This window comes from Elaeis guineensis, chromosome 10 (genome assembly GCF_000442705.2).
Source record: "Elaeis guineensis isolate ETL-2024a chromosome 10, EG11, whole genome shotgun sequence".
Lineage (NCBI taxonomy): Eukaryota > Viridiplantae > Streptophyta > Magnoliopsida > Arecales > Arecaceae > Elaeis > Elaeis guineensis.
The window spans coordinates 23,050,013-23,065,374 of record NC_026002.2 but is presented as its reverse complement, the minus strand read 5'-3'; the positions used below and the strand labels follow the sequence as shown (position 1 = coordinate 23,065,374).

At 36.5% G+C, this 15,362-nt stretch overlaps 1 non-coding gene across 1 annotated transcript; it reads right to left on the bottom strand.

The window, feature by feature from the left end:
* Positions 1-6,928: 6,928 nt before the first annotated feature.
* On the bottom strand, positions 6,929-7,034 carry LOC140852254 (small nucleolar RNA R71). Its single transcript, XR_012135158.1, has one exon. It is a non-coding gene; the product is annotated as a small nucleolar RNA R71 (small nucleolar RNA).
* Between the last annotated feature and the right edge of the window lie 8,328 nt (positions 7,035-15,362).

The following is a 15,362-nucleotide window of genomic DNA, read 5'->3' as shown; positions in this document are numbered from 1 at the left end:
TCCATTATCATGATACCGCTTACTCACAAGAGGAGGTAAGATATAGTTTGTGCTATAATTCCACACTACAACTATATATGGATAAACTAGAGTAAAACTAAGTAGCTAATGCAAGGAGACTAAAAATAATGCAAGGATAAGTTAAAGGTAAAGATACATGCAATGATGAACTATTTAATTGATTGGTCAAAAATTTTCTTTCTTGGAATGGCAATTTGATATTTATTACAAGTAGCTCCTATTAACTATTAGGATATATGTTAGTACCTAACTTTAGATACTTATTCTTACTGATTTATGCTACATGGGCCACTATTGTCATTCATGATAGTTATCTTTCCTCCACCATTATATTTTGAGTAGTACTACCACTCTTCCCACATTATATATATATATATATATATATATAGTAGTAAAATATGTGTAACTACTCAATTTTGATATTTGTTCTTGTTGGCTTGTGCCAATGGACCACTATTATAATGTATGATAGTCATCTTCCATCTACTCTTACATTCTGGATAGCTACTATTCCAATTATGTTGAGTAGTGCATTACGATAAAAATTGTTTATAGCAGTGGAATTAATTTTAGTAACACATAACAAAATTTGTTACTATAAATGCTCTCTAGCAATAGTTTCAAGAAATATCACAAAAATATTGCAATGCTTTGTTAAAGCATGTTACTAAAAATTATTATATAGCAACAATACTTTATAACCACTAAAAGAAATTATATTCTATGCTAATAGTTTCAAAAATTAAGATAAGTTACAGCAATATCCTTCATCTTTTCACGATTTGAGTTACAGCAACATCCTTCAACTTTTCACGATTTGTACCTACATCCCAAAAATTTTAATTTTTTCTATAGATCCCAAAATGTAAGTTTTTTGTTGCAATGTGGCCCAACTACCCAATAGATTTCAATAATATTGTTAATAACAACTATCAAATTATTAATTTATCCTCTCATTTTAAAATTGAAAAAAGCTATCCAAAAATTATAGAGATAACCTTTAACTTTCCGTGATTTGCATACATACTTAAAAACTTTCAAAAAGTTACACTTGACCTCTTCTTGACTACTATACTGACAGCTACTTATAGGGCGAAATCTTCCATTTTAACCATCCCATCTCACTTTTCCATCCTATATTTCCGTACCAACGAACCTCCTGTAACTATATTCGAGAAATTTGTGAGAGATATTGCTTAAAAAAATTAGTTGAAAACTACATCCTCTCCTTATCTCATATATGGAGCAAGCCATAGAACTACTATTCGAGATTGGTCATGGTCATAAGGTCTTTACTGAAACCTTCAGCCCATAGTTGCAGAAAATAGGGAGTAGATGGAAAGTTGGCTAGAGCTTTGGAAGGAGCTTTGGAACAAGTTCATACTTGAAGCCATGGAGCTTCTAGCTAGGTTCCTTTCTTCTCTCTCTATTTTTGCCTGCTCTCTTCCTCCTTCACTCTCTCGGTATTCTCTTCTCTCTTCGCTCTCTCTTCTTCTCTCTCTTAACTAGACTAAAATTGGATTGAAAAGCCCCTATTTTGAAAGAAAGAAAGAAAGATAAATGAAAGGAGTCACAAGATCGCAGCATGATCTGCTTTCATTCTTATCGAAACACATCACTTCTGCTAAGTCAATTGATAAGGGCATTAGTGGTATTTTGTATCTAAACTTATCTCACATGGCTATCATATATTCACATATCATAATAGAGATGGATAATTGGGCTACATTGCAACAAAAATCTAAGATTGAGGATCTAATTTAAAAAATTAAAACTTTTGGGGTGTAATCATAAAGAATGAAAAGTTGAGGTTTTAGCTATAATTTATCCTAAAAATTATAGTAAAACATCAATAATATTGTAATGGTTACTTGTAGATTTTGTTAATTTTTTCTAAGTTGTGCAAAACCTTGTAAGGACAATATTTTTTGTTAAACTAAACTTAATTGGCAATATATAGTTTTATTTGCAAAATATTGACTATTTATCAATGAAATAAATTTTGGTCCCCATACATCATTGTATAATTAACCAATAGTTTTTGCTACTAATTATTTATGGTTTTCTTTAATGATAAATTAGTAACATTGCAAATTGATTTGGATGTTTTGCAAGGATAAAATTTCATCATTAGATATGTGCTTGAAATTTTTAGAAATGGTTATTGTATATATCTAATAAATTTTAGAAGTAATTAGATTTCAACTATATAGATGAAATATTATACATTCTATTTGTACTTAACAATTTTTAATGCATTAAATATATATTTTAAGTTTGTTTGGCTAGACCTATTTACTAAATAGACTACATTATAAGTCAATCTAGTAAATAGTAGGAGAAATATAGGTTTGGTTGGACTTCAAATTTTTGATCTATTTCATAATAGTTTTATATACATTAATGATTATGAATTAACTAAAGGTATATTAAAATTAATTTATTAATATAGTGAGTGAATAATATCTTTATCTACTCTTATAAAGAAAGAATCATTAATGCTTATTGGTTATTAGAGAGACAATAAATTTAATGAAATTGATTATATATTATATTTTAACTTAAAATTTTTTGATGGATTAAAGATGTTATTTTCAATATAATATCCAATCTATTTAATGGATAAGCTATATGAGCCAAGTCAGTTTAACAAATAGATATAAATCTTGACATAAAATCCACTTTTGCAAGCAACACAACATATATAACTAGTTAATGGTCTAAGACATAATTATTAAAAACTTTCATGGAGATCAATTTAAGTAGAAATTTGGATCATTGATCCAATATAATTTATATTAAAAAATAGACTAGAAATTAAAACTACTGAAAGAAAGTATATAATATAAAATTTTAACAATATTGTATAATAAAAACCATTACTTTAAGTTACAACATAAAAAAATCATGAATTATCTACTTATAAAGGACTTGAGAAAAAATATATTCAATTATAGAAATATATTAAAATTATTCATATTTTTAAATATTTTAAATGAAAAGATATTTTTAAAATGTTATAAAGAATAAAATGATATTATTCATTTTTTATTTTCTATGTAAAAGGAAGAGGATTGAATTCTTGCAGAAATAGTTAATTAATTATTAAAATATGAAATATCATAATATATCTGAGATGAGTATATTTAATAATATAAGTTTTGAATAAATATAATAAACCATAACTCCATATTAGAAGCTAATGTTGTTAAAGTGGCTTTCATATATTTAAAATTTTAAGGACAAATATCCAACTATTTTGTAGCACTAATTTGCAACAAAAATATTTTATCTCTGATACCTAATTTTGGCCATATTATAATAACAAGTGCAATCAGTATAGTGATGCTTATACTTACAGTCACCTAAAGTGTAGCGATAACTTTTAGCAATGCCATCTGTTATCACAGTTTTTCAATTATTGATATAAGTTTTATCAATGGTTTGCTATATTTATTATTATGATTTTGACTATAACTAAAGATCCTTTTTATTATAATGTGTTAACTGTGGATTATCCATTGTTTAGCTTCCTCTCCATAAAAAGCATTATCCTAGGCCGATAGCTCTCACCTCCCCTCTCCTAATCTATATTACAATCATTTAGCCTACACAATTACTTTATCAGCCTACATCCTTGGTATATAGACCTTCACCTACTATATCGGTCTGCACCACTCTTGTTGTGTCGACTTTGAAATCATAGGCATCAGTTTGGATATGGTGTAAATAGTATTTATAATTTTTAGAGCAAATTTGCAGAAATAGTCGTTGCTCATGTTTCTTACAAAAGCATGGCTACATAGTGCTCATTTTGTATAAACAAGTTTCCTATACTATACAGCACTAGAGAAATGACAAGAATTAATACAATATAAATGGTTAAAAGTTGAATGTCAAGTTGCCCAACTAGTATTATGTGGATACAAATCACATGTGGACTACATTAACAAGTGCCAATTTTTTTTTTTTACAATGGAAAATAACACTTTATATATTTAAGGTGACATTAGATATCAACATCATTGAGATCATGTGCATGTGTACATGTATATGCGTAAGAGAAAAAGGGGACCCAAAATTATGGCAATATGTTTGAACACACAAGTGCATGTCTTTTGATTAGAAATGGGCTAAATGCACCATGTCAAGTACAAACAAAACATTTGGGTTCCAAAATATAGGTCCTCATATAACAATATCAAAATTAACAACTAAGTCAGCAGCCTTGTACCTGTCATGATAGATACATGAGACTTGAACTACTGTAGTTGTTTTTTCTAAGGTGGAATGGAGGAAGTAAAATGTGCCCCCCATGTTATAAGAGTAATAGAGTTGAAAATACATAGAGGGTGGGCTAAGATAGCATCTCGATTAGTTGGTTGATGGGAGTGATTGTGTGATAAACACTTAATTTAAGTCATTTAAAGCAAAAAATTATATTTAATTTATTTTATTTATTAAAAATTTGATATTTTTTTTATATTTTACAGGAAAGATGATCGTCGATACAAAGAGTCCGATTCGTAGATCAAAAAGACTCAAGTTGGAAGAAAATTAAACTTAAAATAAAATTTAAATAAAAAAAGATGCATATGGTATTATAGAAAATGAAGATACTATGCAAGGAACCCAAAAAGGATATAGACGTCATTTTAAAGAAACAAAAATTTTTTTTTTTGCAATTTGGAGCGTAAACAGCGTGCGGAAGGTTCATGCGAGCGGACGCGCGGGCGGGCGCGCGGCGGGCAGGCAGGTGGGCGCGGATGTGCGGTACGGCGGGCGCGGCACAACGGACGCGCGGCAGGCGGCTTCGCGGGGAGTGGTGCTAGCGGACACAGTGACGAACAGATGCTCATTAAAGGAAAAAATATGATACCTGGAAATACTTCAAAAGAAAAACCATCTCATCCATCCATCTTTTAGTCTTTAGTATTTTCTTTAGTCCCATATCAGAAAATCATGTAAAACTTCTCCCTCCTAACACCTATAAAAAAGGCTTTTATAATCTCATTAGTAGGAGAGCCCAGAAATTCTTCTAGAGCCTTGCATAGAGGAATAGAAAGGGACTACTTCATGAGCAGCTAGGCTAGCAGTCTCGAGAGTGGAGAAGAAATTTTGTAACGATATAGAGTGGATTTATTGTTCTAAACTTTCTTGTATTTCTTTATATGCAATAAAGATTATGCTTTTTATTTAAATCATCATGAGTTCTTTATTTGCTCTCTTTCATATGCTTTTATTTATGATTTCCTGTTAGATTAATATTAGGAACAACTTTTACTTTCCGGAGATGCACCGTGATCTACGGGTACGGAGCGTGTCGAGGAAAGAAAAATTATTTACCTAGTACTTTTCGGAGATGCGCCGTGATCTACGGGTACGGGGCGTGCCAAAAAAAGATAGATATTTTTTCTAAGATTAATCGCATCTATTTAAATATAAAAAAAGAGATACAACTCTACTAGTGCAAAATTAATTCAAAACTCCTGAGCTCTTTATTTTCTAATTACATCAATTTTAAGATAATTTATTCTCTAAATCAAAACAACGCTTCTTTCTTTTATTTTGCAATCTCAACTTAGTCCAAGGTCCCTGAGGATACGATCTCGACTCATCCTACGTACGTAGTGAGTAGAGTTATTTTTTGTGCTATCAACGACTACGCATCAAATTTTGGCGCCGTTGTCGGAGATCTTGGCACAGTTGAATTAAAAAAAAAAAAGCCACTGACATTTCATAACATTTAACTAAAATAGCATAACCTCAAATATAAAAATTTTTAACTTGATTGGACACCTTATTTCTTTGCATTGCATCTCCATAATTAACTTTAAGGGTGCAACCCATTAACTAAGATAAGGTGGGGATTTGATCATCCTTCCTTGGCCCACAAATCACTCCCTTGCATTTGCATAACCTAGACCTTAATCTAAAATTAATTAGATGTTGACCCCATAGGATTTTGAGCTCATTAGGACAAGTGACCCTAAGAGTTGAACCAGATTAGACTTGATCAGCTAGCTGGTGTCTAGGCAAGTGGTTTGCGGGACGACTGGGCCCGAAGGAAGATGGTTTTTAATTGGTTCCGTTCGCTGACCTGGCCAATTTAATTGGTGTCTAAGGAAAGCAACGGGGGGACTCCCACCAACGTTACACTTATCTGGCCAGTTGATTGGTCAAGCTCCGACTTGAAGGGCTTGAAGGCTAACTACAGTTAGGAGCTATCTAGAACTAGGATAACTTTAGGATAGAGAGTCCACTACGTGCTAACTTGATTGTAATTAAAATCTAACCACAACTAATTCTTCTATTAGTTTTAGGACTTCTTAGGATCTTTTCTTTAGAACTCTTTTTTCTCTTCTCTTCTCCTCTTAATAAAAAAAAAATCCTTAACAGACTAGGATAGTCCTATATAGACCTTTTAGTTGCATGTTAGGTCGATGATCACTAAAACCCGACTTGCAACCATTAGATGAAGAATTAGAAAAGACTCTTAGGACTATCCGAGTTAGAGACATGGCTGCACCTGGTGAGGCTAATCCTCCACGCTCATTGAGAGAATATTTCACTCCATCCTCGTATACCTACTCTCCATGCATTCAAGCACCTCCAGTAGAAGCTACCCAATATGAGATTAAGTCTAGCATTATTCAAATGTTGCCATCATTCTATGGACTTAGTAACGAGGACCCATACAAACATTTGGATGAATTTCTTGAAATTTGTTTCACAGTAAAAATCCAAAACTTCTCCGATGATGCCCTTAGGTTGAAACTGTTCCCTTTTTCACTTAAAGACAAAGTCAAGCATTGGTTAAACTCCTTAGACTCTATAACCATTTCAACTTGGGATCATCTGCAGAGAGAATTTTTCAAGAAATACTTTTCAATCGAAAAAATAAATCAAATTAGAAAAGCTATCACTAGTTTTTCTCAATTGGAGTGTGAACTTTTTCATGAGACATAGGAAAGGTTAAGGGACCTCATTCGTAAATGTCCACACCATGCTATCTCTAAATGGCAACTTTGTCAGTATTTTTATGATGGTCTATCGAAGAAACACCGACAAATGGTTGATGCATCATGTGGTGGGACATTCATGCTAAAGAGTGAGGATGAAGCCTGGCAGCTCTTTGAAATACTTAGTGAGAATTTTCTACATCATATGTCTGCCACCTCTAGAGAACAACCCATGCTTCAACAAAAAAGAAGTAAAATTTATCAGATTGGAAACGTCATGGATATCCACAGTAAGGTAGATGAATTGTCCCAAAAATTAGACCGTCTTCTAAATACTAGACAATTCTCGATTCCACCTAACCCAATCCAAGAAGTTTATGCATTGTGTGCAAGTCCGAACCATTTTGTTAGTGAATATCCGCTGCACCTCAATTTTCTGAGTTTATGCACAAGCAGGTTCAGCTAGCTCAAGTCCAACAAGCTCGCAGATCAGAAAATGATCTATATTCGAACACTTATAATCTCGACTGGAGAAACCATCCAAATTTTTCTTGGAAACCACAACCAATGGTTGGCCCTGCCGGACCTCGACCTTAATATCAGAACCCAACATATAGGCATGGACCATACCATCAATTTCAAAATACTCCTCAACTGTCTCCTACTGGTCACAGCTCAGCTTTTGAGAAAAAAGTTCTAAAAGCACTAGAACGATTAAAAGTCAACACTCAGACCCTTAACTCCCACACACAATCCATTGCTAAGCTAGAGATCCAAATAGGTCAACTAGTGACTATATTCAGTAGGAGGGAAGAAGAAAAATTATCTAGCCAATCTGAGAGCAACCCAAGAGGGCAATTTATGATTGAGAGCTCTAATACCCCAGAAGCTTTTTCTGAACATGCCAAATCAATCATGACTCTGAGAAGTGGGAAGGTCATTGAACACACTAGTAAAACCAATGAGACCGATCCTAAACCTCTAACCGAAGCTAAATTACCTAAGAACAAAGAGGACCTTAAAATAGAAAATGAACCAACTACACCGGAATCATCTTACTTGCCTAAAGTTTCATTTTTGGATGCCCTGAAAAGCCCTATTCCTGCAGATAAGAAGGGAGAAAAACTCGATGAGATGTTGGAATTGTTTAAGCAAGTCCAAATTAATCTTTCTCTTCTAGATGCAATCAAACAGGTCCCTGCTTATGTCAAATTTTTGAAAGATTTGTGCATCCAAAAATATAAATCTAGATCACAAATCCCAAAGAAAGTATGCCTCACTGAACAGGCTAATTCTATCTTCCAGCATGCCACTCCTCCAAAGCTTAAGGACCCAGGAGCCCCCATCATTTTCTACGTTATAGAAGATTATCACATTGAAAAAGCTCTTTTGGACTTAGGGGCAAGTGTGAATCTTTTACCTAGTTCGGTGTATGAACTTTTTGGATTCGAAGAACTGAAATCCACATCAGTCACACTGCAGTTAGCCGACAGATCAATTAAGGAACCACGTGGAATGCTTGAGGATATCTTGGTCAAGGTAGATGAGTTTTACTTTCCAGTTGATTTTTTGATTCTCGATATGGAACTAAGTGGCAACCCCAGACAAATTTTCATTATCTTAGGACGACCCTTCCTAGCTACGGCAAATGCATGCATTAATTGTAGGACAGGAGTCATGGACGTATCATTTGGGAATAAAAAATTGAGACTGAATGTATTTGGTGCTTTCCAAGGACCATCAATGGATAGTTGCTTCGAAGTAGATACACTAGAAGACATTATAGAAGATGCAACACCCATAATTCTAGCACCAGACCCCTTAGATACTTGCTTGGCTCACTTTGGAGTGTATGACTTTAAGGGATATATGAAAGAAGTTAACACCTTGTTGGATACACCACACGATAAAACTACTCCTCCATGGACAATCAAGTATGAGCCATTGCCCACACTAGCCAGTACACCAATAGTCCCATCTTTAGAATCACCACCTACATTAGAATTGAAACCCCTTCCTGCTATGCTCAAGTATGTATTTCTAAGACCCAATCACACCCTCCCGATAATCATTGCATCAGACTTGACCCTTAATCAGGAAACACAATTGGTTAGTATTCTGAAGGAACACAAAGAGGCTATCGGATGATCCATTACTGATTTAAAAGGAATTGACCCCTCCATTTGCATGCATCATATTCATTTTGAGACAAATGCCAAACCCCATCGAGATATGCAGAGGAGATTGAACCCAAACATACGTGAAGTAGTAAAGAAAGATGTGGTAAAGTGGTTAATTGCTGAAATCATCTACCCCATATCCGATAGTAAATGGGTCAGTCCCACTCAAGTAGTACCTAAGAAATCAGGTATTACTGTGGTTGAGAATGAAGAAGGTGAACTGCTTCCCACTCGCATATCATCTGGATGGCGAGTATGCATAGATTATAGAAAACTGAATGCCGTTACTAGGAAGGACCATTTTTCATTGCCCTTCATCGATCAAATCTTAGAACGGTTAGCAGGACAAAGTTTCTTCTGTTTTCTTGATGGTTATTCAGGGTACAATCAAGTACCTGTATTTTTGGATGACCAAGAAAAGACTACTTTCACCTGCCCCTATAGCACCTTCGCTTTTCGGCGTATGCCATTCGGGTTCTGCAATGCACCCGCTACATTTCAACGGTGCATACTGGTCATTTTTTTCGATATGGTGGATAAATATCTTGAAGTTTTTATGGATGATTTTTATGTGTTTGGAACCACCTTTGAGGATTGTCTCCATAATCTTTCTAAAGTTCTTAAACAGTGTATGGAGATAAATCTTGTCCTAAGTTGGGAAAAGAGCCATTTCATGGTGCGGAAAGGAATTGTATTAGGACATATTATTTCTGAAAGAGGGATCGACACTCATGTTAAGATTCGAGCAGGAATAGGATAGACACTCTTTTAGTGTCTGGCTGAAGACGTTAAACTTAGTACTTTTTGGGAGGCAATCCAAATTTTTTTTATTTTATTTTAACTGATCTTTATTTTTTCTTAAGAATAAAGGACCACTCTGTATGGAAGAGTCTGTCAATAAACTTAACGTCTGGCTGAAGACGTAAAACTTAGCACTTGTTGGGAGGTAACCCAACGATTTCATATTTTTTACTTTACTGCAGCTACAGAAATTTAGAACAAGAGCCTATTAATCAATGAAGCTATCTTCAACTTCCGAAGCAAAATTATCCCAGGTGCACTCTCTCCTTTTATTTTCTTTGCTTTCCTACTCCATTGAGGATAATGTAGATTAAGTTGGGGGGGAGAAAATGAAAATTAATCAAATCCTCGAGTATGGTCAAAAATAATTAGTTTTGTGTATCCGAATTTTATTTTGATTAAGAGTCAATTAGGCATCCTAATCAATGAATGATTAATGGTCAAGATAATTTTAGAGATACTGAGGAATAAATTATTAAGAAAACCCAATGAATGGTAGGATTTAGACTAGACCAAATTTTAGGAGTGATTCTACAACTCTCTTCTTACTGATCTCAATAAAAAATCTGCTTCATGAGAGATTGGGAGGAAAGGTCGAGGTATGCAAAATTTCTCCTTAAAATTTACTTTAAAAAATATATATATATATTGATTTTTTACTGAGTAATCGGGCCCCTTCGCCTAAGTAAGCATTGTGGTTCGCGTAAAAAGGTGGGCAATGTTAAAAAAAAATAGTGGATAATAAGAAGACTAAATTGTAAGAAGATAATAAACCTCTCTCACATTAAGTTAGAGGATTTAAAGAGTAAAATGGAGAGTTGGTGAAAGAAAAGCTCTTGAAATTTTTTTAGTTAATACTCAGTCACTAATTGGGTCAAATTGATAATCCAATGAAGTATCTCTTTAATGGTCTGACCAGATATCATCTATCTTTTGAGATGCCTAACCTAACTTTTTATTCAAGACCGAGTTGGTACACAATGCTGATATATCTATTTTACTCAAGGACGAGCAAAATTCAAGTTGGAGGGTGTGATAAACACTTAATTTAAGTCATTTAAAGCAGAAAATTATATTTAATTTATTTTATTTATTAAAAATTTGATATTTTTTTATATTTTACAGGAAAGATGATCGTCGATACAAAGAGTCTGATTCGTAGATCAAAAAGATTCAAGTTTGAAGAAAATTAGACTTAAAATAAAATTTAAATAAAAGAAGGATGCATACGGTATTATAGAAAATGAAGATACTATGCAAGGAACTCAAAAAGGATATAGACGTCATTTTAAAGAAACAAAAGTTTCTTTTTGTAATTTGGAGCGTAAACAGCGTGCGGAAGGTTCATGCGGGCGGACGTGCGGGCGGACGAGCGGGCGGGCGGGCGGCACGACGGGCACGGCAGGCGGGTTCGCGGGGAGTGGTGCCAGCGGACACAGTGACGAACAGATGCTCATTAAAGGAAAAAATACGATACTTGAAAATACTTCAAAAGGAAAACCATCTCATCCATCCATCTTTTAATCCTTAGTATTTTCTTTAGTCCCACATCGGAAAATCATATAAAACTCCTCTCTCCTAACACCTATAAAAAAGGTTTTTGTAATCCCATTAGGGGGGAAGCCCAAAAATTCTTCTAGAGTCTTGCATAGAGGAATAGAAAGGGACTACTTCATGAGCAGCTAGGCTAGCAGTCTCGAGAGTGGAGAAAAAATTTTGTAACGACATAGAGTGGGTTTATTGTTCTAAACTTTCTTATATTTTTTTATATGCAATAAAGATTATGCTTTTTATTTAAATCGTCATGAGTTCTTTATTTGCTCTCTTTCATATGCTTTTATTTATGCTTTCCTGTTAGATTAATATTAGGAACAACTTTTACTTTTCGGAGACGCACCGTGATCTACGGGTATGGGACGTGTCAAGAAAAGAAGAGTTGTTTACCTAGTACTTTTCGAAGATGCACCATGATCTACGGGTACGGAATGTGCCGAAGAAAGATAGATATTTTTTTTAAAATTAATCGTATCTATTTAAATATAAAAAAAGAGATATAACTCTACTAGTGCAAAATTAATTCAAAACTCTCGAGCTCTTTATTTTTTAATTACATCAATTTTAAGATAATTTATTCTCTAAATCAAAACAACGCTTCTTTCTTTTATTTTGCAATCTCAACTTAGCCCAAAGTCTCTGAGGATACGATCTCGACTCATCCTACCTACGTAGTGAGTAGAGTTATTTTTGGTGCTATCAACGACTACGCATCAAATTTTGTGCATCTGAGTGCAATTGTGCAATTGCACCAATAATCATGTAGTCATTTGGGCTTTCTATGAAATTGAAGCTAGGGGTGGTGTGCTGAACTTCTGCTGGCTGATAAAAAGAAGAGACCGAGAGATGGTGGCAGATCTTCACCGGAGTCCAGCAGTGGAGAGAGGTCATAGGCTCAAGTGGCCCAGGGGCTATCGAGGCAACCCTATTGGATGGTGCATAAGATCACACCAGAGGAGATAGGGCACTTGCAAAAATATTTTACTAAAATCCTCAAGTTTCCAAAGGAGGAGATGAATAAATCAAGAAAACAATGGAAGAATTTCTTAGTTATTATCTAGACCTAGGATGGAGAGTCCCAATAGAGTGGATCATGGAGGAATTCAAGAATCGAGGTAAGCTCCAATATGATCTAGAATCTTTCTCAGTGGCTAAGGACCACCACCTCATCCGATTTCGATTGGAGGTAGGTTATAAAGGGATTCGCAATGGTGGCCCATGATTCGTCAGTCGGCCAGCTTCTAGTGGTGGAGCCATGAGTTATAGACTTCATCTCCAGTATCAACATAGTCCAAAGGATGGTGCTTTAGGTCTGTCTACCCGAGTTACTAAAAAATATTGGTGGTTAGAGCCATTGCTGGGGATAGTTTTAGTGGCCGGTAAACTAGTGGCCATGGATGAGTTCACCAATGCCAGAAAATCAATTTTGTGAGGATCCGAATGGAGCTAGATTCATCGAAACCCTTGAAGCTGGGGTTTTTGATCCAAGGGCACAAGGGGATATAATGGCAACCGTTCATCTATGAAAGGATGCCGGTTACTAGTGTAGCTGGTTGGGTCACACTAACAGTGAGTATTAATTTTCCTAAGAAGGATCAGAGAGAGGGGGTGCTCCTTGCAATTAGAGAATTTTTTCGCCTCCTTGATGGCTATGGAAGGGGATTTGGCTGGGGGCAATGCAATGGCCACATCGTGCGGCCACAACTCAGACCATGGGTGGCAACCTTTAGGATCTGGAGGCCATGGTTGGCTAGGGTTGTGACTAAGCTGAGAAAGGAGATCATGTCCAACCCATACTCATTGGGCCCACACTCGTCTCCCTCTTGTCTAAGCTCACCAAGTAGAAGGAGAGCTCATCTGGTTTGCCACCGAACTCAGAGGATTGGTAGAAGCCAACCAAAGTTGCTCACTGGAGAAACAATGAGGCAAGTTAGGGTTGGGCTGAGTTTAATTGGCCAAGTCTGGGTCAACATTCCAAGTGCTCACTAAGTTGGGCTCGGGTCAAGTTGATATTGTAGCAGAAACTTCAGTATGGCATCCTCCATACCTGATCGTAAACACCTCATGTGGAACCTGGATGTTACTCCAACAATTGACAAAGAAGAGAGAATGATGCTAGGGTTTGGCATTGGAACCAGAGAGAAAGAGAAAGTTAGGGAGAAAAAATCTTTATTCACTCAATCATGTTATACAATCTTAATACAACCTATGTATATTTATATACAGCCATTAGGCCCAATCAAAAATTTTTCTTGACTAAATCCAATACATGAAAGCACTCAATGAACCATGTCTAATCCATGTCTTACATGCTCTCACTTTTTGGACTTAATCTCAGTCCAAGCCCTTGAGTTAGCCTCCTCAAGTCCTTCCAAACAAAGCCTCAAGACCCCTAGGATCAAAACCAATTCTAGCTAAATCAGAATCTGTTCCTAGCTCGAGCCAGCTCGGTCAGACCTCGAGCGGGCTGGACTGTCGTGCCATGGTGCATGTCAGTAAAACTCACTCTTTGTTCCATATCCGAGCCAGCTCTCTCAGGATCTCAAGCCAACTCGATCCAATCGAGTCAACTCGACCCAAATCCGAGTCGGCTCCTATGCTGTAAAAACATACCTTCTTCCTAACACTTCTTCTGTCCTAGTCCTAAGATCCATACCCGATCCTAGCCTCTCGAAGCCATCACCGTGAGTCTTTTCATGGCCTCCCAAGGCTTGGGAGCACTACACATTCACAACAATCTTTACCTTGGTGCCCTAAGCCTTGGCAAACCCCGCACAATCCACCTACACGATCCTACTACCTTGCTTGTCTCTTGGCACCCTCTAATATCTTGTTGTCCTCTAGTACTCCATGCTCACACATCCGACGTATCTACATCCACTGCTGCCATAGTGGATCTCCTGTGCACCACATCCTGTGCATCATCCCCGCATCCTGCATGCCTCTGCCATCAAGAAACTCGAAGCCTAAATTCTTCAAGGTATCCTCCTCGATTACGATACTCCATAGCCTCCACTTGGATCTCAGAATCCCACAACTACCTATAGTCCAGCTGTGCATCTGTCCCATAGTCATCTGTATCCGGCTATGCCCCTACCACGGCTCCATAGCTGCCTGTTTCTCCAGTTGCACTTGTGCCACAGTCCACAGTCATCTATCTCCATGGCTGTGCTCGTGCTACAACTCCATCATCGCCTCTCTCTGACCATGCCTGTGCTGTAGCCCCATGCTACCGCTTGTGTCCTGACTGCATCCGTTTCATGATCCACAACTGTCTATCCTCCAACTACCTCAATACCGCACCTTCGGTTCACAGCTGTCTGTCTCCCAGCTGCCTTTGTGCTGTCCGTGTGGTCCATAGTTGTCTATCCTTCAACTGTCTCTGCACCACTCTATGCAACCGCCTATGTCCTGAATGTCTCAACTGCATCCGTACTGCAACTCCACAACCACCTATCATCGATCATGTCTCTGTCGCATGCCGCAGCTGCTTGTGACCCAGCTGTATCTCGACCTCCATCACTGCTTCTTCCGACCATTCACACTCTGTGGATCTCTTCGAAGTCATCTCGGATCCTTCGTACCTCATGAGCTCCTCTAAAACTACCAAGAGATCATCCATCCCTTCGCTTTCAACGACTGTCCTGATTAAGACCTTTTCTTCTCTTCTTTTCTTCCGCAATGAACAATCCTTCTTGAAGTGTCCAGTCTTGTGACACCTGTAACACTTCAGAACCTTCTCCAAACTATCCTTGAATTTTTTTCTCTTTCCAGGCCTTCCTCACCTCTCATGAACAACGAATGCCTCCGAAATAGAGTCTTCCTTGCAGATCTTCTCCTACTG